The sequence below is a fragment of the Bubalus kerabau genome, chromosome 4, assembly GCF_029407905.1.
Source record: "Bubalus kerabau isolate K-KA32 ecotype Philippines breed swamp buffalo chromosome 4, PCC_UOA_SB_1v2, whole genome shotgun sequence".
Lineage (NCBI taxonomy): Eukaryota > Metazoa > Chordata > Mammalia > Artiodactyla > Bovidae > Bubalus > Bubalus kerabau.
In genome coordinates, this window is record NC_073627.1 from 62,087,843 (window position 1) to 62,115,520 (window position 27,678).

The 27,678-nt window shown below is 36.9% G+C and overlaps 1 long non-coding RNA gene across 1 annotated transcript; it reads left to right on the forward strand.

The window, feature by feature from the left end:
* The first annotated feature begins 16,328 nt into the window (after nucleotides 1-16,328).
* Nucleotides 16,329-23,910, forward strand: LOC129651446 (uncharacterized). The gene is made up of 2 exons (XR_008714146.1): nucleotides 16,329-17,082; nucleotides 22,532-23,910. It is a non-coding gene; the product is annotated as an uncharacterized LOC129651446 (long non-coding RNA).
* Nucleotides 23,911-27,678: the final 3,768 nt, after the last annotated feature.

The window sequence follows — 27,678 nt, forward strand, 5'->3', positions numbered from 1 at the left end:
TACTTTCTGCTTTGTGCTCTCACCTACACTTCTGACTTTACGGGGGGCTGTCCCCCACTACCTCTCTCTGAAAAAAGAGTCAACTTACAGCTCCAGTTAATAATTCCTGGGTGTGACAGTGTTTCAACCTACAAGCTGATTTGGAAGTCCTCTAGCCTGCCTGAATAGGTTTTTCTGGCCACATGTGATTGTTCAGAGCCTCCCAACTGTGAGAGGCATGAGATGTTCTAAACTGTCTGAATACAGATTCCTTAGAGCAGTTAAAAGATTGATTAGAAATTGTATTGGTGAAGGGTTTTTCACTTGTTGGGCCAATGTTTGCTGCTAAGTTTCCATATCCCTTACCTGCTGTGTCCCTGGCAGTGTATTGATTAATATAATTGGTGTAAGTAGTAGCTTTAATGTTTGTAATCTTGGACCCTTGAGTTAATTCTTTTTCTTGTTATAGCCCACCACACCTTTGCCCTGTAGGAATGCAACTTTATCTAATGCTTTTGGAGGGTGGCGCCTGACTAGTCACCTTTAGAGAAAAATAAGTTTTCTGAAGAAAGGGTCTTAAAATGTTAACAGGCCTCCAGGCCAGAAGATGATGCAAATCACCTAAACTTTTGCATATGATAAGTTTGCAGGAAGAAAGCCTGGCTTACTGCATGACTCTACCCCTTCCCCCATTATCCTCTATGCATAACTTAAGGTATAAAAACTACTTTGAAAAATAAAGTGCTGGCCTTGTTCACCAAAACTTGGTCTCCCGATGTCGTTCTTTCTCTCACCTTCTGGCTGAATTATTCAGCCTCTTTTCTCCACTGAATTTCCTCACTGAGCTATCCTTATTTAACCACTCTGTATATCCTTAATTAACGTTTAATTAAGCAGTTGTTTCCTGATCCTCGCCGATGCCGTCCCCGCTTCGAATTCCCTGGATCCACCGGGGCTGGACCCCAGCAGTTGTCCCCTTCTCCTCCCGCCTTCAATCTTTCCCAGCATCAGTGACCCACATTAATTGCCAAACTAAAATAACTTTGATAGATTCCTTATTTGACTTTGCTCATCTACTTCTTATCAATCAATCATCAATCTTCTCAATCATGAGAAGCACTTTGGAAGGAATATCACACCTATTCTAGATATGTTAATTTTGACTACTCTGACTAAGAAAGCTTAGTGAAGTTTAAACCAAAGTAATTATTTGTATGTAGCAGTATGTAGGAGAATAGAGCCCACTGGATATTAAAAGCAACATAAGATTTAAGAATTGCTGAATTTTCACTCTCTGAGGAAATAAATATGTATGTGCATCTGTGGAGGTGTGTCTATATATCCATTAATATAAGAATTAATATATAATTAATTATATATTATAACTATATCACATAATTATAATATATAATATAATTTATGTATATTATTTATACATAATTATACATTATAGGGCTTCCCTGGTGGTGCAGACTGTAAAGAATCTGCCTGCAATGTAGGAGATCTGGGTTCAGTCCCTCTCACTTCAATATTCTTGCCTGGAGAATTTCTTGGACAGAGGAGCATGGCGGGCTACAGTTAATGGAGTTGCAAAGAGTGGCACACAACTGAGCAACTAACACACACACATGACATATATACATCTGGAAGAAATAATCTTGCAGTGTTGTTCAGTTATACCTATAGACCAGGACTTTAATAGCATCATATTTTAGGACTTAAAATAGCTTAGCTGGAATTACATCCCTCCACTAGCGTTGTTCATAGTGATGCTTCCTAAGACTCACTTGACTTCACACTCCAGGATGCCTGCCTCTAGGTGAGTGATCACACCATCGTGGTTATCTGGGTCTTTAAGATATTTTTTGTATAGTTCTTCTGTGATGTGCTGAACACCAGAGAAGGACCCCAGACAGGGGAGCTCTCTAAGAGCTTGAACTGGCAGAGCAGTGGAGAAGGACTAACCAAAGAGATCTTCTGATCACTAGCTGCCCAAGGCTAGAAAAAGACTCTGATTGGGCCATAGCTCCTGCGGCTGAGGCAGTCTGTGTACCTACACACTTGGCACCACCAGGGTCCCCAAGACCCAAGGAGATATACCATCTTCACACTCAGTTCTCACTGGGGAAGAGCTACCACAGACTAGAAAAAAACCCTAAAGTGCCATATCTCCTGTAACAATAGCCACCGGAGCTCCTGACTGGCCGGCATTGCCAGGGTCCCTGTGATCCAAGCAACCGCACCACCCCCATGCAAGATCCCCACTGGGACAGAGCTGCTAGGGGCTATAAAAAGTCCTGCATCTGTGCATATGGGGTCGCTTCAGGCATATCCAAATCTTTATGACCCTGTGGACTGTGGCCTGCCAGGCTTCTCTGTCTTGGGGATTCTCCAGGCAAGAATACTGGAGTGGGTTGCCATACCTTTCTAAAGCACTATATTTTCTGCTGCCCTAGCCATCATCTTCCCTAAGTACCTGGTGAAGCCAGGGCCCCTCTGACCCAAACACCTGTGCAGCCTCCACACCTGGCCCTCACTGGAGCAGGCCCAAGTCCTCCACGGCAGTCTGAGGAGCAAGCCCCTGTAGATGACCCACGTGCAGAGGTGGGGATAAAATCACAATTGAAACCCAGGGGCAGGGTGGCAATGTAATAGGACCCAAAACCTTTCCACAGCTGTACAAGTGACAGATTAAATCCACACAATCAACTAGATGGATTCTGTGTTTTTGGAATATATTAAAGGACAATGAGAGTTCGCACAAAAGAAAACACTAGTTCTGATAGTCTTGGACATTGGAGGCAAGAATACACAGGAGTAGGATCAGATTAGAGTCTGAACTGCCCCTAACAACAGGTCCAGAGACCAGCCAGGCGTTGGAGGATATCCTAGGGAGGTAAGGTGGACTCCTAGCAAGGGAAAGAACACTGACAGTAAAGACTCAATCTAAACATTTATCATTCTTATATTTTGACTTGTTCCGTAGTTGCTTCTGGATTTTTTTTTTCCTTTCTTTTTTATCCTTCTGTAGCTATTGACTATATTAGTACTATTAAATCTATTTAAGGTTTTGAGATATTTTTTATAAAACTTTTATTTCTGTTATATACTTCTGCCTCTATTTTGGCCCTTTGTGGTTGTGTGGGATTTTTTCTCTCTCTCTCTCTCTCTCTTACTTTTTAAATTTTAATTCTTAAATGTATTATTTTTCTACATTTATTCCTTTCTTTTCTTTTTCTACTGTTTTTCCCATTACAAAAATCTTTACTATTTGTAAATCTTCTTCATCTACCTCTATTTAACTTTGCATTTCCATTCTTTCTTCTTTCTTTCTTTTTCTCACCATATTTGTTAGTTTGTTTTGTTTTGTTTCTTTATTCCCCAGTTGGCATCTTGTCGTAGTTTTGTTTTCCAGTTTCCACTTCACTTAGTTTTGCTCTTAAATGGCAGATATCATTTTTAATTTCATTTGCTCACTGGGTCAATCTATTGTACTTTATTTCTTTTTTTTGAACAGTTTCAGCTTTGTTTATTGAAGTACATGTATGTTTGTATATACCATTATTTTAGTTATTATTTGCCTGATTTTTTAAATTGCCATTTGCCTGGGGTTTCTGCTTTATTTCTAATTTATTTCTGTTTTATTTCTCACAAAATTCACATTTTGTGTATTTGTTTTAGCCCCATTTAATGCTATAACAAGCTAACTGTGCAGTCTCCATTCCCAGCCAGAGATCAAGTCCCAAGCCTTTGGAGTGGGAGCTCTAACTCCAAGACCATAGAATACCAGAGAACTCCTAACTCGACTTTGATACTGTAGTGAGTATCAAATGGTAATGTCTCCCACAAAGTCAACTACTTGTATACAAGACCCAGCATCATCCAACTGCCAGAAGCACCATGGGCAGGACACTTCATCTGAATAACAAACAAAACAAAAATATAAACCCAATCTTCAACAGACAGGATTACCTCCTCACTCAAACCTGCCCATAAGGAAGAAAGAATTCAACCTTGAAGACTGGGAAAAGGAAACCTCAAATAAAATAAGTTAATAAAAATTGTTAAAAGGAAGAGACATACTGTGCAAATGAAGGAACAACCTAGAAACATACAAGTCCACATCAATGAAGACAAAATAGACAAACTATGAGAAAAATAATTCAGAATGATGATAGTAAAGATGATCCAAAAACCTTGAAATTAAAATGGAGAAAATGCAAGGTGGCACTAGTGGTAAAGAACCCACCTGCCAATGAATGAGACATAAGAGATCCAGGTATGATCCCTGGGTTGGGAAGATCTCCTGGAGGAGGAAATGGCAACCCACTCAATTATTCTTGCCTGGAGAATCACATGGACAGAAGAAGCAGGTGAGCTAAAGTACATGGAGTCACAAAGAGTTGGACACAACTGAAGTGATTTAGCAGAGAAGAAATAAAGAATAAACATACAGAGTCAAATAACACAATTACTGAAATTAAAAATACTTTAAAAGGAATTAATAGCAAAATATCTGAGGCAGAATAATGAATAAGTGAGTTGAAAGAGAGAATGGTGGAAATAACTGCTGAACAACAGAATAAAGTAAAAAGAAAGAAAAGAACTGAGGATAGTTTCAGAGATCTCTGGAACAATATTAAATGCACCAACATTCGCATAATAGAGGTTCCAGAAGAAGAAGAGCAAAAGAAAGGGTATGAGAAAAATTTTGAAAAGATTATAGTTGAAATTTCCCCAATATGAGAAAGGAAATAGTTAATCAAGTCCAAGAAGCACAGAGTCTCATACAGGGTAAACCAAAGGAGAAACATGTCAAGACACATACTAAGCAAACCAAAAACTAGTAAACATAAAGAAAGAAAATTAAAAGCAGCAAGGGCAAAGTAACAAGAAACATACAAGGGAAAGCCCAAATGTATAACAGCTGATCTTTCAGCAGAAACTCAGCAGGCATGAATGGAATGGCAGGATATATTTTAAAAGGAATGAAAGGGAAAATTCTACAACCAAGCTTACTCTACCAGGCAAGGATCTCATTCAAAATTGAAGGAGAAATCAAAAGCTTTACAGAGAAGAAAAACTTAAGAGAATTTAGTACCACTCAACCAGCTCTACAACAGATGTTAAAGGGATTTATATAGTCAGGAAATACAAAAGAAGGAAAAGATCTACAAAAACAAATCCCAAACAATTAAGAAAATGGTAATAGGAAAATATATATCAATTTATTTAAATGTAAATGGATTAAAAGCTCCAACCAAAAGACACAGACTGACTGAATAGATGAAAAAACAAGATTCAGGTATCTATGCTGTCTACAAGAAACCCACTTCAGACCTAAAGACACATATAGACTGAGAGTGAATGAATGGAAAATATATTCTAAGAAAATGGAAAACAAAAGAAAGCTGGAGTAACAATCTTCATGTCAGACAAAATGGATTAAAAAAATATATTACAAGAGATAAGGAAGGACACTACACAATGGTCAAAGGATCAATCCAAAAGGAAGACATAACAAGTGCAAATATCTGTGCAACTAACGTAGGAGCACCTAAATGCATAAGACAAACACTAACAATCATAAAAGGAGATGTTAACAGTAACACATAATAGTAGGAGACTTTAACACCCCACATACACTAATGGACAGATAATCAAAACAGAAAATTAACAAGGAAGAACAAGGCTTAAATGACACATTAGACTAGATGGATCTCCATGATATCTTCAAGACATTCCATCCAAATTCAGAAGAATACATTTTCTTCCCAAATTCACATGGAACATTCTCCAGGATATACCCAGTCTTGGGTCACAAATCAAAACTTGGTAAATGTAACAAAGTTCAAATTATGTTAAGCATCTTTTCTGACCACAAAACTATGAGACTAGATATCAATTATAAGAAAACAACTGTAAAAAAAAAAAAAGAAAAAAAGAAAGAAAGAAAGAAAGAAACCATTGCAGACTAAGCAATACATTTCTAAGTAATTAATAGGTTACTGAAGAAATCAGAAGGGAAATTTTAGAAATTTCCAGAAATAATTGACAATGAAAACACAACAACTCAAAACCTATGGGATATAGCAAAAGTAATTCTAGAGGGAAATTTATAGCAATACAACTGTACCTCAAGAAACAAGAAAAACATTGAATAAACCACCTAAATTTGAACCTAAAGCAGCTAGTAAAAGAAAAACAACAAAAATACCCCAAAGTTAGCAGAAGGAAAGAAAACATAAAGTTCAAAGTAGAAAAAAAGAAAAGGAAATGAAAGTAACAAAAGCAAAGATTAAAAAAACTAAAAGCTGGTTCTTTCAGAAGATAAACAAAATTGACAAACTTTAACCAGACTCATCAAATCAACAAAATAGAAATAAAAAATAAAAGGTTATAGCAGACAATGCAGAAGTACAAAAGATTGTAAGAGACTATTATGAGCAACTGTATGGCAAAATGGACAACCTGAAATAAAAGGACAGATTCTTAGAAAAGTTCAATCTTCCAAGACTGAACCAGAAAGAAATAGAAATTATGAACAACATAATTACAAGCACTAAAACCGAAATTGTTATAAAAAAAATCTCTGAAAAAAAAAAAAAAAATCCCAGGGCCAGATCACTTCACAGGTGAACTTTATCAAACATTTAGAGAAGAGCTAATGCCTATTCTTCTAAAATTCTTTTAAAAAATTGCAAAGGAAGGAACACATCCAAACTCATTCTATAAATCCACCATTCCCCTGATATAAAAATCAGATAAAGACAATACAAAAAAAGAAAGAAAAGAAAATTGCACTGATGAATATAGATGCAAAAATCCTCAACAAAATTCTAGAAAACACAATTCAACAACACATTCAAAAGCTCATGCACCATGATCAAGTCAGGTTTATCATGTCATATTAAGTCAGGATGCAAGGATTCTTCAATATATGCAAATCAATCAATGTGATACACCATATTAGCAAATTGAAAGATAAAAATCATATGATAATTTCAAATAACGCAGAAAAAGCCTTTGACAAAATTCAGCACACATTTATGATAAAAACGCTTCAAAAAATGGGCAGAGAAGGAACCTACCTCAACATAGTAAAGATCATATATGATAAGTCTGCAGCAAACATTATTCTAAATGCTGAAAAACTAAAAGCATCCCCTCTAATACCAGGGAAAAGACAAGTGTGTCCACTCTCATCACTATTATTCAACATAGTTTTGGAAGTCCTAGCTATGGCAATCAGAGAAAAAAAGTAATAACAAGAATCCAGATCAGAAAAGAATAAATAAAACTCTCACTGCTTGCAAATGGCATGATACTATACATAGAAACCCCTAAAGATACTGTCAGGAAATAACTAGTGTTTATCAATGAATTTGGTAAATTTGCTGATATAAAATCAATACACAGAAATCACCTGCATACCTATATATTAATAATGAAAAATCAGAAGGAGAAATTAAGAAATATATATCAATTTCTTTAAATGTAAATGGATTAAAAGCTCCAACCAAAAGACACAGACTGACTGAATAGATGAAAAAACAAGATTCAGGTATCTATGCTGTCTACAAGAAACCCACTTCAGACCTAAAGACACATATAGACTGAAAGTGAATGAAAGGAAAATATATTCTAAGAAAATGGAAAGCAAAAGAAAGCTGGAGTAACAATCCTCATGTCAGAATACATTTGGGTACCTTATTTTGGACAAAGGAGGCAAGAATATGCAATGGGACAGCAGTAGCCTTTTCAATAAGTGATGCTGGGAAAACTGAACAGCTACATGTAAAAGAATGAAATTAGACCATCCTAATACCATCAGTCCAGTTCAGTTCAGTCTCTCAGCTGTGTTCAACTCTTTGTGACCCCATGGATTGCAGCATACCAGGCCTCCCTGTCCATCATCAACTCCCAGAGTTTACTAAAACTCATATCCATTGAGTCGGTGATGCCATCCAACCATCTTATCCTCTGCTGTCCCCTTCTCCTCTTGCCTTCAATCATTCCCAGCATCAGGGTCTTTTCAAGTGAGTCAGTTCTTCACGTCACGTGGCCAAAGTATTGGAATTTCAGCTTCAACACCAGTCCTTCCAATGAATATTCAAGACTGATTTCCTTTAGGATGGACTGGTTGGATCTCCTTGCAGTCCAAGGGAATCTCAAGAGTCTTCTCCAACACCACAGTTCAAAAGCATCAATTTTTTGGTGCTCAGCTTTCTTTATAGTCCAACCCTCACATCTGTACATGACTTCTGGGAAAACCATAGCCTTAACTAGATGGACCTTTGTTGGCAAAGTAATGCCTCTATTTTTTAATATACTGTCTAGTTAGGTCATAAATTTTCTTCCAAGGAGTAAACGTCTTTTTATTTCATGGCTGTTTTATTTCATGGCTGCAGTCATCATCTTCAGTGATTTTGGAGCCCTCCAAAATAAAGTCAGCCATTGTTTCCACTGTTTCTACATCTATTCACCATGAAGTCATGGGACTCAATGCCATGAACTTTGTTTTCTGAATGTTGAGCTTTAAGCCAACTTTTTCACTCTCCTCTTTCACTTTCATCAAGAGGCTCTTTAGTTCTTCTTCACTTTCTGCCATAAGGGTGATTATTGATATTTCTCCCATCAATCTTGATTCCAGCTTGTGTTTCATCCAGCCCAGCGTTTCTCATGATGTACTCTGCATACAAGTTAAACAAGCAGGGTGACAATATACAGCCTTGATGTACTCCTTTTCCTATTTGGAACCAGTCTATTGTTCCATGTCCAGTTCTAACTGTTGCTTCCTGACCTGCATACAGATTTCTCAAAAGGCAGGTCAGGTGGTCTGTTATTCCCATCTCCTAACATCACACACAAAGATAAATTCAAAATGGATTAGAGACCTAAATTTAAGACTAGAAAGTATAAAATTCTTAGAGGAAAACATAGAACTCTCAATGACATAAATCAAAACAAGATCCTCTATGACCCACCTCCTAGAATAATGGAAATAAAAGCAAAAGTAAACAAATGGGACCTGATTAAACTTAAAAGATTTTGCACAGCAAAGAAACTATAAGCAAGATAAAAAGACCACCCTCAGAATGGGAGAAAATAATAGCAAATGAAACAACTGACAAAGGATTAATTTCCAAAATATACAAGCAGCTCATACAAATCAAGACATTAAAAACAACCTATTCAAAAAGTGGGGAAAAGATCAAACAGACATTTATCCACAGAAGGCATACAAATGGCTAACAATCAAATGAAAAGATGCTCAACATCACTCTTTATTATAGAAATGGAAAGCAAAACTAAAATAAGATATCACCTCACACCAGTAAGAATGGCTACCATCAAAAAGTCTACAAACAATAAATTCTGGAGAAGGTGTGGAGAAAAGGGAACCCTCTTGACTTGTTGTTTGGAATATAAATTGGTACAGCCATTATGGAAGACAGTATAGAGATTCCTTAAAAGAAATAAGGATAAAACCACCCTATGACCCAGCACTCTCGCAACTAGACATATACCCTGAGGAAACAAAAATTGAGAAAGACGCAGGTGTTCCATTACAGCACTATTTACAATAGCTAGGACAGGGAAGCAATCTAGATGTCCTTTGAAAGATGAATGGATAAAGAAGATGTGGTACATATATACAATAGAATATTAGTCATGAAATGGAATGCAACTGAATCAGTTCTAATAAGGTGGATGAACCTAGGGCCTATTATACAGAGTGATGTAAGTCAGAAATAGAAAGATAAATACCATATATACTAACACATATATATGGAATCTAGAAAGATGGTACTGATGAATTAATTTGCAGGGCAGCTATTGGAGACACAGACATAGGGAACAGACTTATGGACATGGAAGGGGGGAGGAAGGAGAAGGTGAGATGTATTGAGAGAATACATGAAAACTTACATTACCATATGTAACGTAGCCAATGGGAATTTGCTGTATAATTCAGGGAACTCAAACATGGACTATGTATCAACTTAGAGGAGTGGGATGGGTAGGGAGATAGGAGGGAGTTTCAAGAGAGGGAAATATATATATGTACACCTATAGCTGACTCTGGAGAAGGAAATGGCAACCCACTCCAGTATTCTTGCATGGAAAATCCCATGGGGTCACAGAGTCGGACACGACTGAGCGACTTGTTGCATTGCTGACTCATTTTGATATTTTGCAGAAAACAACAAAATTCTGTAAAGCAATTATCCTTTTATTAAAAAATAAATAAATTTAAAAAATCACAAATGTTGGATTAAAAACCCTATGATATAGAAGATAAACAACTAACAAGCACCTGCTGTATAGCAAAAAACTATATTCAATATTCTGGGATAACCTATTTGGGAAAATAATGTTAAAAAGAATAAATATATGTATATGTACAGCTGAGTCACTTTGCCATACATATAGAAATGACACAACATTGTAAATCAAATATACTCCAATTTTTTTTTTAAAGAAAAAGGGCAAAACCTAAAAAATGTAAAAGTGCAATGTTTTTAATGCAAGAAACAAAAAAAAAAATTTGTTCAGACTAATGAAGTCTGATCACTAAAATTAGCAGATCATAAAAGTGCAATTTTTATAGAATGTTATAGGGAAGAATAATATGGTTTTAACTTAATATTCCAGGAGAAAAGTAAAGGCAATTATCAAAATCATTGTTCTCCATAAGTCATTTTTATGACATATTTATCTCTAAGTAATAGCTTAAAAATAATTATGTGAAAGTTTTACATGATCACCTACTAATTTTGTATGGAAATAACCTTTCTAATAGAATATTTATGTGAATTATCAGGTTAAACTTCAATATTTTTATTAAAATCAAGTACAGAACACAATTGTAATATAAAATTAAGTGTATATATATAGGTAATTCATATTTTTAGGAACAACTCAGCCTATTGAGCTTGTTATCAAGGAAATTCATGAGATCATTATTAAATAATTTGCTATTTACAATACTTGGATTTGAATACAGATAATGAAATGTAGTCATTTGTATTCTATTCCATCCTATATTTTAAAATGTGCTATAAGTACAGTGAAAAGGCAGTCTTCAGAATAAGAGAAGATAATAGCAAACAAGGTAACGGACAAAGAATTAACCTCAAAAATATACAAGCAGCTCATGCAGCTCAATGCCAGAAAAATAAAGGACATAATCAAATAATGGCCAAGGAATTAAACAGACATTTCCCCAAAGAAGACATATAGATGGCTAAAAAACACGTTGAAAGATACTCAACATCACTGATTATCAGAGAAATGCAAATCAAAACCACAATGAGGTACCATCTCACCCTGGTCAGAATGGCTGCTACCAAAAAGCTTGCAAACAAATTCTGGAGAGGGTGTGGAGAGAAGGGAACCCTCTTATACTGTTGGTAGGAATGCAAACTAGTCCAGCCACTATGGAGAACAGAGAGATTCCTTTAATAAATTGGAAATAGAACTGCCATACAACCGGCAATCCCACTGCTGGGAATACACACTGAGGAAATCAGAATTGAAAGAGACACGTGTACCCCAATGTTCATTGCAACACTGTTTACAATAGCTAGGACATGGAAACAACCTAGAAGTCCATCAGTGGTGGTACATATACACAATGGAATATTATTCAGCGAAAAAATGAATACCTTTGAATCAGTTCTAATGAGATGGGTGAAACGAGCCTATTATACTGAGTGAAGTAAGTCAGAAAGAAAAGCACTGATACAGTATATTAACATATATATATATGAAAATTAGAAAGATGGTAACGACAACCCTATATGACATACAGCAAAAGAGACATCGATATAAAGAACAGACTTTTGGACTCTGTGGGAGAAGGTGAGGGTGAGATGATTTAAGAAAATAGCATTGAAACATGTATATTACCATAGGTGAAACAGACTACCAGGCTAAGTTTGATGCATGAAACAGGACACTCAAAGCTGGTGCACTGGGACAACTCAGAGGGATGGGGTAGGGAGGGAGGTGGAAGACGGGTTCAGGATGGGGAACACGTGTGAACCTGTGGCTGATTCATATAAATGTATGGCAAAAACCACCACAATATTGTAAAGTAATTAGCCCCCAATTAAAATAAATAATTAAAAAAATGTACTAAACCCACAAGGTGATATGCTGTGACATTCAAGTCAAAGTTTAATTTCATTGACATTATATGGACTTTTATTTTATTAATTTTATTTTGTATAGTTGCTTTACAATGTTGTATCGTTGTGATTCCCGCTCCTCCCCCACCCCCCTCCGCCCCCCCGGCCCTGGTTTTGGTATCTGGGTATGGTGGCCTTGTAGAATGTGACTGAGAGTGTCCCTCCCTCTGAAATTTTTTGGAAGAGTTTGAGGATATGTGTTATCTCTTCTCAACATGATTGATATAATTTGCTGGTGAAGCCATTGGATTCTGGTCTTTTGGTTTTGGGAAATATTAAATTACAGTTTCAATATCAGTACTTGTGATTGGCCTATTCTTGTTTCCTATTTATTCATGGTTCAGTCTTGGATAGTTATACTTTTCTAAGAATGTATCCATTTCTTTCAGGTTGTCCACTTTATTGGCATATAGTGGTTGTAGTAGTTTTGTATTTTCATATGTTTGCAACTTCTGTTGTAACGTCACCTTTTTTCATTCTAATTTCTTTGAGTTGCATGCTCTCCCTTTTCTTTATTAAGTCTGGCTAAAGTTTCATTACTTTTTCTTTATTTTCTCAAAGAAATATCCTTTGCTTTCATTGATCTTTGCTATTGTTTTCTTCATTTCTATTTCATTTATTTCTGCTCTACTTTTTTTTTTTTTTAATTTCTTTCCTTATAACAAACTTCTTGCTGTTCTTCTCTCTTTAATTTCTGCCATGTACATTTAGTTTGTTTATTTGAGATTTCTGTTTTTTGAAGTAGGATTTTATTGCTATAAACTTCTGTCTTAGAACTGCTTTTTATGCATTCCATAGATTTTGGTTCAGTGTGAGGCTTGATTAGGGACCAAAGACATTATCTATCCTGGAGAATATTCCATGTTCACTTGAGAAGAAAAACTTTTCAGTTGCTTTCTGGTGGAATGTCCTATAAATAGGCATTGAGTCTATCTAGTCTATAATGTCATTTATGGCTGGTTTCCTTTTATTAATTTTTTGTCTGGATGACTTGTCCATTGGTATAAGTACACTGTTAAAATTCCCCACTATTTTTGTGTTGCTGTTGATTTCCTCTTTTATGACCCTTATCATTAGCCTTCTGTATTGAGTTGCTCCTATGTTGGTTGTATAAATATTTACAATTGCTACATCTTCATGGATCAATCCCTTGATCATTGTGCAGTGTCTTTTCTTGTCTCTTCTAATAGTCTATTTTAAAGTCTTTTTTTTTTTTTTTCTGATATGGGAATTAACACCCTATGTTTCTTTTGATTTCCATGTGCATGGGATATCTTTTTCCATCTCCTTACTTTTCATCTGTGTGCCACTAGGTCTGAAACTGGTGTCTTATAGACAACATATATACAGGCTGTGTTTTGTGTCCATTAAGCCAATCTGTTATTTTGTTTGGAGCAGCTAATCCATTTATATTTAAGGTAATTATCTATATGTATCTTCCTATAACTATTCCCTTATTTGTTTCATTTTTGTATTTTGTAGGTTTTCTTCTCTTGTGTTTGCTGCCTAAGGAATTTTCATTAACATTTGTTCTAAAGCTGGTTTAGTGGTGCTGGATTCTCTTAGGGTTTCCTTGCCCATAAAGCTTTTGATTTCTCTGTTGAATCTGAGTAGCAGCCTGACTAGTTAATCTTGTTGGTTTTTTTGTTGTTTTTTTTTTTTTCCCCCTCTTTCATCTGTTTAAATATCTAGTCAAGGCTATGGTTTTTCCTGTGGTCATGTATGGATGTGAGAGTTGGACTGTGAAGAAGGCTGAGTGCCAAATAATTGATGCTTTTGAACTGTGGTGTTGGAGAAGACTCTTGAGAGTCCCTTGGACTGCAAGGAGATCCAATCAGTCCATTCTGAAGGAGATCAGCCCTGGGATTTCTGTGGCAGAATGATGCTGAAGCTGAAACTCCAGTACTTTGGCCACCTCATGCGAAGAGTTGACTCATTGGAAAAGACTCTGATGATGGGAGGGATTGGGGGCAGGAGGAGAAGGGGACCACAGAGGATGAGATGGCTGGATGGCCATCACTGAGTCGATGGACGTGAGTATGAGTGAACTCCGGGAGTTGGTGATGGACAGGGAGGCCTGGCGTGCTGCGATTCATGGGGTCACAGAGTCGGACATGACTGAGCAACTGAACTGAACTGAACTGAATGCCACTTCATTCTGCTCTGCTGATTTTATGCTGAAAAATCTTCCAGTAACAATGGGGCTCCCTTGTATGTTATTTTGTGTTTTTGTCTTGATGCTTTTAATATTTTTTTGATGTCTTTAATTTTTATTAGTTGCATTAATATATATCTTGGTGTGTTTCTCCTTGGGTTTAATCCATATGAGACTCTCTGCACTTCCCAGACTTGGGTGACTATTTTCTTTTCTATGTTCAGGAAGTTTTTGACTACAATGTTTACAAATATTTTCTCAGATACTGTCTCTCTATTCTCCTTCTGGAACCCCTAAAATTTGAAAATTCATGCACTTAATATTGCTCCAGAGGCCTCTGAGATGGTTCCTCCCCACCTTTTTTTTTTTACTTTTTTCTGTATTCTGCTCTGCTCTAGTCATTTCAACCCTTATATCTTCCAGCTCACTTACTTTTCTTTTGTTTCATACACTCTGCTACAGATTATTTTCTTGGGTTATCTTTCTATTGTTACTCCAAGTTATTTTTCAGGTAGATTGCCTATTGTCTCTTTATTTATTTGGTTTTGTCAGGTTTAACTTTGCTACTGTCTGTAACATATTGTCATCTCATTTTTTCTAACTCACTGTGTTTGTGTTTTTCTTTCTGCAGGCTGCAGGTTTACAGATTCTTGTCATTCTGGTGTCTGTCCTCTATTGAATGAGTTTGGTCTTGGGGTTTATATAGGCTTCCTGGTTTAAGGAACTGGTTCCTGCACTCTGGTGGTTGGAGTTTACTCATGTCCCCATCATAGACAAGGCTAGGTCTAGTTATGTGTTTTGGGGTACCTATGAGCTTAGTATGATTTCAGGCAGCCTATCTACTGATGACTATTGCTGTGTTTCTGTGTTGTCAGCTCCTTCATATGAGGCATCAATCACTGGAGCCTGAAGCCAATTGGGTGTAGGTAGGTCTTGGTGTCAAGATGAAAAACCCTGGTATATCTCATGCTGATTAATATTCCCTGAGGCTGGGAATTCTCTGGTGGTCCAACATCCTGGACTGAACACTCCCACCTCAGAGGCTTAGGCCCAACCTCTGGCTAGAGAACCAAGATTCTACAAGCTGCGCTGTGCAGAAAACAAACAAACAAAACAAAAAAGAAAGTAAACAGACAAACAAAACCAAAGGTAAATAGCAAAAACAGAAAGGAACATCAATAACAACAAGTGGACTGTAGCTCACCATACCCCATGGACTATAGGTCACAAGGCTCCTCTGTTAATGGGATTTTCAAGGCAACAATACTGGAGTAGATTGCCATTGCCTTCTCCAGGGGATCTTTCCAACTCAGGGATCAAACCTGAGCCTTCTGCATTAAAGGCAGATTCTTTAACACTTAGCCACCAGGGAAGCACATAACAACAAAAGATGGTAAGAAAACTGACAAACCCAAAATAATGGTAAATGCAAAATCAAAGAAGTGAAAGCAACAAAGTAGACAAAAAAAAAAAAAAAGAAAAAGAAAAAAAGTAAACTAAAAGCAAAAGAACAACCAAAGGAACAAAAGAACCCCAAAATAAAAGTGAACAAAAAAATAAAACCATCAAAAAAAGAAAACAAAAGCAGAAATCAAAAACACATAAAAATAGAAAAATACAAATATATTTTAAAAAGATAAACTAAAAATTAAAAGTATAAATAATAATAATAAAATAACAGCAAAACAAAATGCAACCAAAAAAAAATTAATAACAATATTTTCCTGGGGCCTCAGCTGTCAGCATCCTTGCCCTTAGAGTGAAACACAATCAATCCTCACCTGTCCAGGAGGCCCTCCAGTACCTCTTGATTGACCTCTGCATGCTATATGGGCACTGTGGGGGAAGTTCAGACCCTGACTTGGCGAAATCTCTGTGTGTACTTGCCCCAGAGTTCATAGCTGTTAAAAGCTGGAGTGATCTCAGTTGTGGGAACACTCCCTGTCTATTGAATATTTATTTCACAGATGCAGGATTTAGCAAGCTGATCTTGGTAATTCAATCCACTGCTTGTACAGCTGCATGGAGTGTTTTCCCTTCATCGTCCTTTGTTTCACAGCCCCTAGGGCTCAGCTTTGGCTTTGGCCTCACCTCTTCATGTGGGCCACCCTCAGGTGTCTGTTGGCTGCCTTGGAAAGAGGAGTGAAAGAAGTAGCTGATTGAGGCACATTTATTCACTCAGGCTGGGGTGGGATAAGGTGTGTTGTGTGAAATGCTTACAGCATCAGAGATAAACAGGAAGTTACAACAGAGTGGGCATGCCCTGTGTTCTCCCAGGTAAGTTGGCCCCAGATTGCAGAAGCCTTGGCTCGGATGGGCCATGTAGGCTCCTGGGAAGTTAGAGGAAGGGATGTAAACTTGCTCATAGGACATCTGAGGGCAGCAGTAGCAGTGGTAGTGGTTAGTCCTGCTTCTGAAGTCTGAATCAGCAGCTATGTCTCACACCAATTTCTGGAGCTCGTATAGGCAGTACCCTGCTTCCCATGGATGCAGGAAGAAAGAAGCTCTTATGGGGGGTCCACCACTCTACTCTCATCCCTCAACAATGATCCTTTATCTCTGGCAAACCCAGGCTTTTTCTCAGAATTCCTTAGTTGTGGTGAACTATACCCTAGCCCCCTCAGGTTGTCTTCATGCAGCCAACAACCAGTCCTTTCCCTGGTGTCTGACTTCTGAAGCCCAAGTACCAGTGCTCAGACACCATCCACCTGCGTGAGCAAGTGGACAAGCATTTCAGCCAGGAGAGTGCTGGTAAGCCTGACCCCTCTGGGCATGGTTTCCTCCACTTTGCCCTCTGTGCACTTGTTGCTGTGCTCTTCTCTGAGGCTCCAAAGTGCCCCCCACATCCTGCTTTTCCTGCCATCCCTGCCAGTGAGGGAACTTCCCAGTGTACAAAAACCTTTCTTTCTTTTTTTTTTTTTCATGGCTCCCTTCCAGAAGTGCAGGCCCCATCCTAATTCCTCTCTTTCTTTCTCCTCCTTTTTCATTTGCTCTACTCGGTTACACAGTGATTTGTTGTGGTGGTGGTATTTCTTTTGGAAGTCTAAAGTTTTCTGCCAGCATTCAGTAGATATTCTGTGAGAGTAATTTCACATGTAGATGTATATTTCATACATCTGTGGGGAGAAGGTAAGTTTCATGTTCTAACCCACTCAAATCTTGATCCTCTCTGTATATGGACATTTATATTTTAAATCAATTAAGTTTAAATCATTCATCACTATAAGTTTGTGTCCCTTGCAATTACTCAAGTTATGTCACACATCTGAGAGCAAATGTAAACTTTATAGATGGTTGTTATCCTTATCTTAGTGAACTACTTTTGGTTTCTACTGATTAACTTATATATGAATTACAACAGTCAGTCATCTGTGGCTGACAATTGAAGACACTGAAAGAAACCCCCATGAGTCACCACTGAGTGAGTAAGACTGATGGCTGAGATCAGACCAGGGCAACAGATATAAACTATTTTCTTAATCAGTCTTGTTGTTGTTTGTTGAGTTGCTAAGTTATGTCTAACTCTTTGTGACACTATGGACCCCAGCACTCCAGGCTTCCCTGTCTTTCACTGTCTCCCAGAGTTTGCTGTAATTCATGTCCATTGAGTCAATGATGTCATTCAACTATCTTATCTTCTGTTGCCCTCTTCTCCTCCTGCCCTCAATCCTTCCCAGCATCAGGGTCTTTTACAGTGAGTCAGCTCATCACATCAGGTGGCCAAAGTATTGGAATTTTAGCTTCAGCATCAGTCCTTCCAATGAACACCCAGGACTGATCTCCTTTAGGATGGACTGATTAGATTCCTTGCAGTCCAAGGGATTTTCAACAGTCTTCTCCAGCACCATAGTTCAAAAGCATCCGTTCTTCAATGATCAGCCTTATTTATGTTCCAAGTCGCACATCTGTACATGATTACTGGAAAAACCATAGCTTTGGTTACACAGAACTTTGTCAGCAAAATGATAATCTCTGCTTTCTAATATGCTATCTAGGTTTTTCATAACTTTTCTTCCAAGGAGCAAGCATCTTAATTTCATGGCTGAAGTCTGCATCTGCAGAGATTTTGAAATCCAAGAAAATAAAACCTGTCACTGTTTCCACTTTTTCCCCTTTTATTTTCCATGAAGTGATGGGACCAGATGCCATGATCTTAGTTTTTTGAGTGTTGAGTTTAAGCCTATTTTTTCCACTCCACTCTTTCACCCTCATTAAGAAGCTTTTAGTTCCTCTTTGCTTTAGGCCATTAGATTGGTATTATATGCATATCTGAGGTTGTTAATATTTCTCCTGGCAATTTTGACTCCAGCTTGTGATTCATCCAGCCCAGCATTTTTCATCATGATACATATAAGTTAAATAAGCAGGGTGACAATGTACTGACTTGACTTATTCCTTTCCCAATTTTGAATCAGTCCAGTGTTCCAGGTCCAGTTCTAACTGATGCTTCTTGACATGCATACAGGTTTCTCAGAAGACAGGTAAAGTGGTCTGGTAAGTTTATCTCTTTAAGAATTTTCTACAGTTTGTTGTGATCCACATGGTTAAAGGGTTTAGCATAGTCAATGAAGCAAAAATAGATGATTTATTGGAATTCTCTCACTTTCTCTATGATCCAATGAATGTTAGCAATTTGATCTCTGGTTCCTCTGCCTTTTCTAAATCCACATTGTACATCTGAAATTTCTTGGTTCATGTACTGCTGAACCTCTCTAGCAGTTGTCCAACTGATGTGAAAAACATAAACGACTGTGAGGTAATGAGGCCAGAGATGAAAATACGAAAGTTAATAAAAAGCTTAATAGTGGCATGCTACATTACACCAGTGGGTGGAAACAAGGAGAGGGCTGATCTAAGAAAGCTGAGTAAATATTCATTAAAACATAGGATTCACAGTTGAAATAAAATTAACAGGCATTTGAAGTGATCTCTGGAGAGGCTCTGCATCCAGAGCTTATAAGTGACATAGATAATTCATCAAAATGTAAATGCAGAGATTCAAAGTTAGGTTGAGGCAAAAGAGGACAGCTGCTTCAAGGTGAAATGAATTAAAAATGCACTGCTTATAGTAACACCTGTGTTTGGCCTTCCTTGAATCCATAGAAAAGGAGACAAAACACCTACCACCTAGAACAGAGAATTCATGTATTACTTATATTTTTCCTAATCACTGAAGCTTGGGAAGTGACAGTTAAATGAGATGATTTTCTTACATTCTGAACAGAAGGCCAAGTCACTGACCACACTGCTTCGCAATGTTTAATATGGACATGAATCCTCTGAAAATCTTGTAAAATGGCAGAATCTAATCCAATAAGTGGAGCTAGACATAGGGCACTGAAATTATATATCCCAGATGTCTCCCAGGAGACCACAGCCTTTCAAGAAGCATGCTTTGAGTCAAAAGCATTTATCACTGAAATTTTTCAAAGTTTCCATATTCTAGGAAGAGTTGTATTATTGTATTATTTACTATGCTTAAATAGTTAAATAGGTTTTTCTGCTTTGTTCTCCTTATGAATCTAATTTTTAAATTAAAGATTTATATATAGAGAGTGAGATATGTACAGATATATAGACAGATAGAGAAATAGATAATTCTAATGTACATGCAATAGAAAAATAGAAAAATACTTGTGTGGTATCACAGACTTACCTATAAATCTCCTAAATAATGCAGAATTTTCAACTTTAAACAATCTGAGAACATTCAGACTGTAAAATAATTTATAAAATATACCATAGTTTAATACATGTTGGTACAGCTTTTATTATGAATACACTCTGTCTTTGTATTGCTATAACATTCATTTAAAGAAAATCCGCATAACAGTATTTTAATATGTAAAAAAAAAATAAATGTTTTTGTTCATAGAGAGTTTAAAGTAATCGTGAGAAATCAAAAATAAATTGATATATCCCAAGGGGTTCCAGGAACTAAATTTTATTCTCTATAACAATTGCTAAGAAAATAATCTGTGATACATAGTGTATATAAAATGTTCTATGTTATAAGCCATCAAGGAAAGGAAAATTAAAACCACAATAAAACATCACTGCAGTTATTAAAATGGTGAAAATTATAAAGAAAGAAAATACCAAGTGTTCACAAGAATATGAAATAATTAAAACTGTCACAAAGAGATGACAGGAATGTAAATTGCACAACCACCTTGGAAGCTGACTTGATGGCTTCTTAAAATGTTAAGCATACCAGTCATATGACCTGTACTTATTTCACAGAAATGAAAGTATAAGTTTAGAAATATCTCACACAAAAATGTCATGATAGCTTTTATTTGTAATAACCCCAAACTGTAAAAAACACAAATGTCCATTGATAAATAAGTGGATTCAAAAAATATGGCATATATACTACTAATCTGTATGCAGATTAAGAAAGAACAGTTAGACCTGGACATGGAACAAAAGACTGGTTCAAAGTTGGGAAAGAAGTACATCTAGGCTATATATTGGCATCTTGCTTATTTAACTTATGTGCAGAGTACATCATGAGAAACACTGGGCTGGATGAAGCACAAGGTAAAATCAAGATTGCAGGGAGAAACGTCAATAACCTCAGATATGAAGATGACACCACCCTCATGGCAGAAAGTGAAGAGGAACTAAAGAGCTTCTTGATGAAAGTGAAAGAGGAGAGTGGAAAAGTTGGCTTAAAATTCAACATTCAGAAAACTAAGATCACGGCATCCAGTCCCTCACTTCATGGCAAATATATGGAGAAACAGTGGAAACAGTGACAGACTTGACTTCTTGGGGCTCCAGATGGTGATTGCAGCCATGCAATCAAAAGAAGCTTATTCCTTGGAAGGAAAGTTATGACCAACCTAGACAGCATATTAAAAAGCAGAGACATTACTTGGTCAACAAAGTTTCATCTAGTCAAGGCTATGGTTTTTCCAGTAGTCATGAATGGATGTGGGAGTTGGACTATAAAGAAAGCTGAGGACTGAAGAATTGATGCTTTTGAACTGTGGTGTTGAAGAAGACTCTTGAGAGTCCCTTGGACTGCAAGGAGATCCAACCAGTCCATCCTAAAGGAGATCAGTCCTGGGTGTTCATTGGAAGGACTGATGTTGAAGTTGATACTCCAGTACTTTGGCCACCTGATGTGAAGAGCTGACTAATTTGAAAAGATGCTGATGCTGGGAAAGATTGAGGGCAGGAGGAGAAGGGGGTGGCAAAGGATGAGATGGTTGGATAGCATCACTGACTCGATGAACATGGGTTTGGGGGATTCTGGGAGTTGGTGATGGAAAGGGAGCCCTGGCGTGCTGCGGTTCATGGGGTCGCAAGTAGTTAGACACGATTGAGTGACTGAACTGAACTGATCAGAAACAAATTTGCATGAAGTCAAACATAGGCTATCTGGATTAATAATGTACCATCATATAGCATAACCCCTGTTATCTTTAAACTCTGTTGCTCTAATATCAATTTAGAAGACATAGGATAAAATAAGAGTGGTATACATTACTAAAGGGAAAAGATGAAGTCTCTATTTTATTTTCTTAAAACTTTGAAATTAGTTTAATAGGTACTTATTGAATATCTAGTTGTGAGCAACCCTAAATAGTGGCTAATAATAATAAAAGCTTGTTTTATTAAGGGTTTCCTGTATAACAAGTACTTATGTAAATATTTTTAACATATTTAACTCATCCATACTTTGAATGATTTAAGCTTCACAGCACGTTTATATCAGACATCACCAATATAGGGGAAACACTTTCGAGTCAGATGAACTGAATCATGGCTATGTATCCTTGATTTTGCATAATCCCTTTCTTCATTGTCTCTGGACTTGGCCTTGTGATTTGCTTTCACCAACTGGACATTAGCAAACTTTACCCAAGGAACTTCTTGAAAAGTGTTTGCTCATTTGGGCTTGCTGTTTCTCTTGCTTCTTTTAGAGCTTTTGTTAGGTAACAAAACCAGGTTAGCCTGTGAGACACACATTGTTCAGCCTATAATTATCACCAACAGCTAGACATCAGACTAAGGTTATATCAAGACCACCCATCCCCAGTTGAGCTATCAGAGGATTGCAGCTACATTACCCTACTTAACTAAGAGACTGCTTGCTCCAAGATTTAGAGCACATTCCGTGTTCTAAATAAGTGAACTAAATAAAATTGGTGACTTTCTCTTACTCATTTTTTTTTTTTTTCTCTTCTAGGCAGAAAGAAGGAAACCTTTCACAAAAAGTGTTATTCTACCAGTTTCCAAACTTGCCTCAGTCTGAAACATAGTTTTAAAGTTCCTACAACTTCTTTGGAGAAAGTAGAAACATTACAGTTCTTTTTTTTCCCCCCCAAACACTGCTTCTCATTGTTAATCTATCTTCACTCTTTCAGCTTCCACTTCCCAGTCTATTTTCTATAACATTTCTTCAATAAAATTTCTTCCAGAATTCCCTCTTAAATTATTATCTTTTAATAATAAAGATAGTTCCAGTTAATAACAAGACCACCTGACCTGCCTCTTGAGAAATTTGTATGCAGGTCAGGAAGCAACAGTGAGAACTGGACATGGAACAACAGACTGGTTCCAAATAGGAAAAGGAGTACGTCAAGGCTGTATATTGTCACCCTATTTATTTAACTTATATGCATGGTACATCATGAGAAATGCTGGGCTGGATGAAGCACAAGCTGGAATCAAGATTGCTGGGAGAAATATCAATAACCTCAGATATGCAGATGACCCACCCTTATGGCAGAAAGTGAAGAGGAACTAAAAAGCCCCTTGATGAAGGTGAAATAGAAGAGTGAACAAGTTGGATTAAAACTCAACATTCAGAAAACGAAGATCATGGCATCTGGTCCCATCACTTCATGGGAAATAGATGGGGAAACAGTGTCAGACTTTATTTTTGGGGGCTCCAAAATCATTGCAGATGGTGATTGCAGCCAGGAAATTAAAAGACGCTTACTCCTCGGAAGAAAAGTTATGACCAACCTAGATAGCATATTGAAAAGCAGAGACATTACTTTGCCAACAAAGGTCCATCTAGTCAAAGCTATGGTTTTTCCAGTGGTCATGTACGGATGTGAGAGTTGGACTGTGAAGAAAGCTGAGCGCTGAAGAATTGATGCTTTTGAATTGTGGTGTTGGAGAAGACTCTTGAGAGTCCCTTGGACTGCAAGAAGATCCAACCAGTCCATTCTGAAGGAGATCAGCCCTGGGATTTCTTTAGAAGGAATGATGCTAAAGCTGAAACTCCAGTACTTTGGCCACCTCATGCAAAGTGTTGACTCTTTGGAGAAGACTCTGATGCTGGGAGGGATTGGGGGCAGGAGGAGAAGGGGACGACAGAGGATGAGATGGCTGGATGGCATCACTGACTCGATGGACATGAGTCTGAGTGTACTCCAGGAGTTGGTGATGGACAGGGAGGCCTGGCATGCTGCTATTCATGGGGTTGCAAATTGCAGGACACGACTGACTGAACTGAACTGAACTAAATATGAATCTCTAAATCTAACTCAAACATTAGACTTTGTTAGAAAGAAATCTACTCTTTATTCATGACTTTGGAATTATTAAATAATAACAACTTGTATTTGGTGAATGCTACTTGTTTGATAAAGAATCTTTAGATGTTTGTTCCAAATTTCTAGTTTTAAATTTTGCTTATTAGCATGCATAGTACAAGCCTCATTATGCTCCTTCAGTTTTCCTATTGTTTAGTCGCCAAGTCAATTCCAATTCTTGTGTGACCTCATGCACTGTAGCCCTCCATGTTTCTCTTTCCAACTGATTTCTCAGGCAAGAATACCGGAGTGGGTTGCTATTTCCTTTTCCAGGGGATCTTCTTGACCCAGGGATCGAACCCAATTCTCCTGCATTGACAGGAAGATTCTTTACCACTAAATCATCAGGGAAGCCCCGGTGGCTGTTCCCATACCAACTGGATATTGCTGCAGAATCTTAAGTCCCAGTTCCACAAAGCTAGTCTGATTGTGTTGTCTTGTCTGCAAGCTTCTAGGTTCTGATAATCCCAAAACTCTTCCCTTTTATCTTCTCCAGCATGGTGAAAGCAGACAGTGGGGAAGAATATAGTTGGATACTGCAGTTATTATTTATATTAATGCTTCCTTTCACTTTTTCTATTTTCTGATCTTATGTATTAAATTATTTCTGAATTAAATCATTGAAATACTTAGTGTTCAAAGCATCCATAGACAAAATGTAAACGAATGGTCACAATTGGGTTTTGACAAAACTTTACTATAACATGTGGAAAGCTGGATTTTTTTTTTCCATACATCATTGTTTGCTGACTATTCATCTAAACTACTATATTTATATTGATCAACAGAAACTTCACAAAGATTATTACTATTTGTTACACTTTTAGTCCTTTAAAAGTATATTCCCTTTGAAGTTTTTCCCTAACATTATTTATATGTTCTATAAATAAAAATATCATGCACTGGGACGACCCAGAGGGATGGAATGGGGAGGGAGGAGGGAGGAGGGTTCAGGATGGGGAACACATGTATACCTGTGGCGGATTCATTTTGATATTTGGCAAAACTAATACAGTTATGTAAAGTTTAAAAATAAAATAAAATTAAAAAAAAAAAATAAAAAGTCCCCCCCCCAAAAAAAAATATATATCATGCAGATAGCCAGGTAGCACATCTAGACTAGATATTTTCACAAGTAATTTCTATATTATTTGTGTTATATATTTGTAGCAGTAACACATAGAAATCTATGAGCTAATTATAAATCTGTGATTGTATATATTTGATATTATGTTTTAATTGTATATACATAAAATTATGTTAGTCCTAAGTCATTAGTTCATGGGACATTTTATTGTGCCCATATTCAGTGTATTCTTTATTACCCTCAGTAATGCCAGTGTAGACCTCCCCAGACTCAAGGGAGCAGATATCAGTGATATTTTGGCAAATAATAACAATTTTGTCTGTTCTCTATTTTATCTGAACTTCATTTTTTTTTTTACTTTTTGTTTCTCTTTAATTTTTAATTCATTTTTTAACTTTTATTTTTATGGCTTTGTTTTTTTATTTAATTTTTATTTATCTATTTATGTTAGGCCATGTTATGCTGCATGTGAGATCTTAGTTACTCTACCAGGGATCAAACTTGTGACTCCTGCAATGGAAGCACAGAGTCTTAACTGCTGGACTGCCAGGAAAGTCACTGTGTGTATGTATGTGTATATATATATATATATATATATATATATATATATAATTTAAATTATGCACTGAAGCAGCAAACTATTGTCTCATCTTTTTTCTAAAATAAATCCATTGTGCACTTAATATTCAAAAATGTGTATCTGTAATTTTCTCTCCATCTATAGTTCTTGGTTATGTGATTGAAGGAAAGTTGCAAGTGATGCAATTTAGAACAATCTGCTTTTATTCATTGCTGCATAATAGATGCCAGTTGGAGATTTCTTATTGTTAACTCTATTTTTGCATCTTAATCATGCCAGACATTTGGTCTTCAAAAACTGAAATATATCACATCAATAGGATTTTCCCTTCTGGGTTACATAAGAATATAGACATCTTTGGTGATAAATTTACTCTGATAGCTACTAAAATATTTACCATGCTTGACAACACACTTGAAAAGCAAATGAGAATATAGAGACCTTGGTTAATTATTTACCCCAAACATTTGTCTTTTGGGGAAGCAGAAATAAAAAAAATAAAGTGAATTTAAGTGTCTATATAAGAAGGCATTAAGATTCTATTTGTAAGTGTAAGTTTTTTGGGGGGGAATGCTATTTGTATATCACTTTGTGGTCTGTCTTGCAAGGTTTATTTTAGTGGCATGACATTTTTCACAAGAAGAAGGATAAATGACTTGAAAATCATGGGCTGAATTTGGAATGAAAAGTCAGTCCCTGATAGCTCTTTTTAGGGAAAAAATAAATTTTTTTCTCATGGAGACAGACAAAGCTGAAGCAACCCCTTTGGCAAAAATGTTTACAATCTGGTCAGTGTAATGCCATCAGCAGCAGTGAAATTCTAAGCAGCTCTCTGGTATTCTAAACAAATTAGCTCTCACAGTTACTTAGACAGATGTGAATCTGGCTCACTTGTCTTATTGCTTCCCTGTTGCTAATGATGTTCCAAAGGTATCACAGAATGGAAGTAAATGGCTGGCTTAGTAGCTGCCTGAAGCTTCCTTAAGTGCCAGGCCTACTGGGTATCAATTGTTTGTTTGGTGACTTTGAAAGTAGAGTGGACATTGATTTGTTTAAATATTGCAGTGCATTAGTGCTTCTTCTCTCCTTCCAAACATTCAGCTTCAGCTCATTCAGAAGAAAATAATTTACTTTGTTATTTACTTTATGTGTTATTCAGTTACTTGAAATATTATTGACTAAACTGTTGATTTTTACCAAACTATATCTCAGAAGCAATTTTGAATTGACATTGTGGAACCTTGACTATTATGGAATAAGATGATAAGAAATGGTTTGGTAAAAAAAAAAAAAAAAATGTATTTAGACAGGTTTATTGGCCAATTTCTTGATTCTCTCAGGAATAGGTTTCACAAATTAGCAGCTTTAGGAAGTTGTCACTTTTTCTCCTCCTTCTCTCCTTGCTTCACTTGGTCCTTTTCTGTATCTCCCTCTTCTTAACCCTCTCTTTCCTTTCCACCCTTCTCCTTCATTTTTTTTTTTTCTTAATGATGTCTTGTCAGCTAATCTGATGCCCCATCCCTCAAAATGTATAACTTCAGTTAGTTCAGTTCAGTTCAATCGCTCAATCGTGTCCGAGTCTGTGTGACCCCATGAATTGCAGCATGCCAGGCCTCCCTGTCCATCATCAACTCCCAGAGTTTACCCAAACTAATGTCCATTGAGTCCGTGATGCCATCCAGCCATCTCATCCTCTGTTGTCCCCTTCTCCTCCTGCCCCCAATCCCTCCCAGTATCAGAGTCTTTTCCAATGAGTGGAAAAGTCAACTCTTCACATGAGGTGGCCTAAGTATTGGAGTTTCAGCTTCAGCATCAGTCCTTCCAATGAACACCCAGGACTGATCTCCTTTAGGATGGACTGGTTGGATCTCCTTGCAGTCCAAGGGACTCTCAAGAGTCTTCTCCAACACCACAGTTCAAAAGCATCAATTCTTCAGTGCTCAGCTTTCTTCACAGTCCAACTCTCACATCCATACATGACCACTGGAAAAACCATAGCTTTGACTAGACTTATATATAATGAAATACCCCAGAACAGAAAACATACAATAGCTTAAAAGATCACCAAAGAACCCAAGGGTTAGGTAGTAGTAATGAACACAAGTTGTCTTGCAGTACTAGCA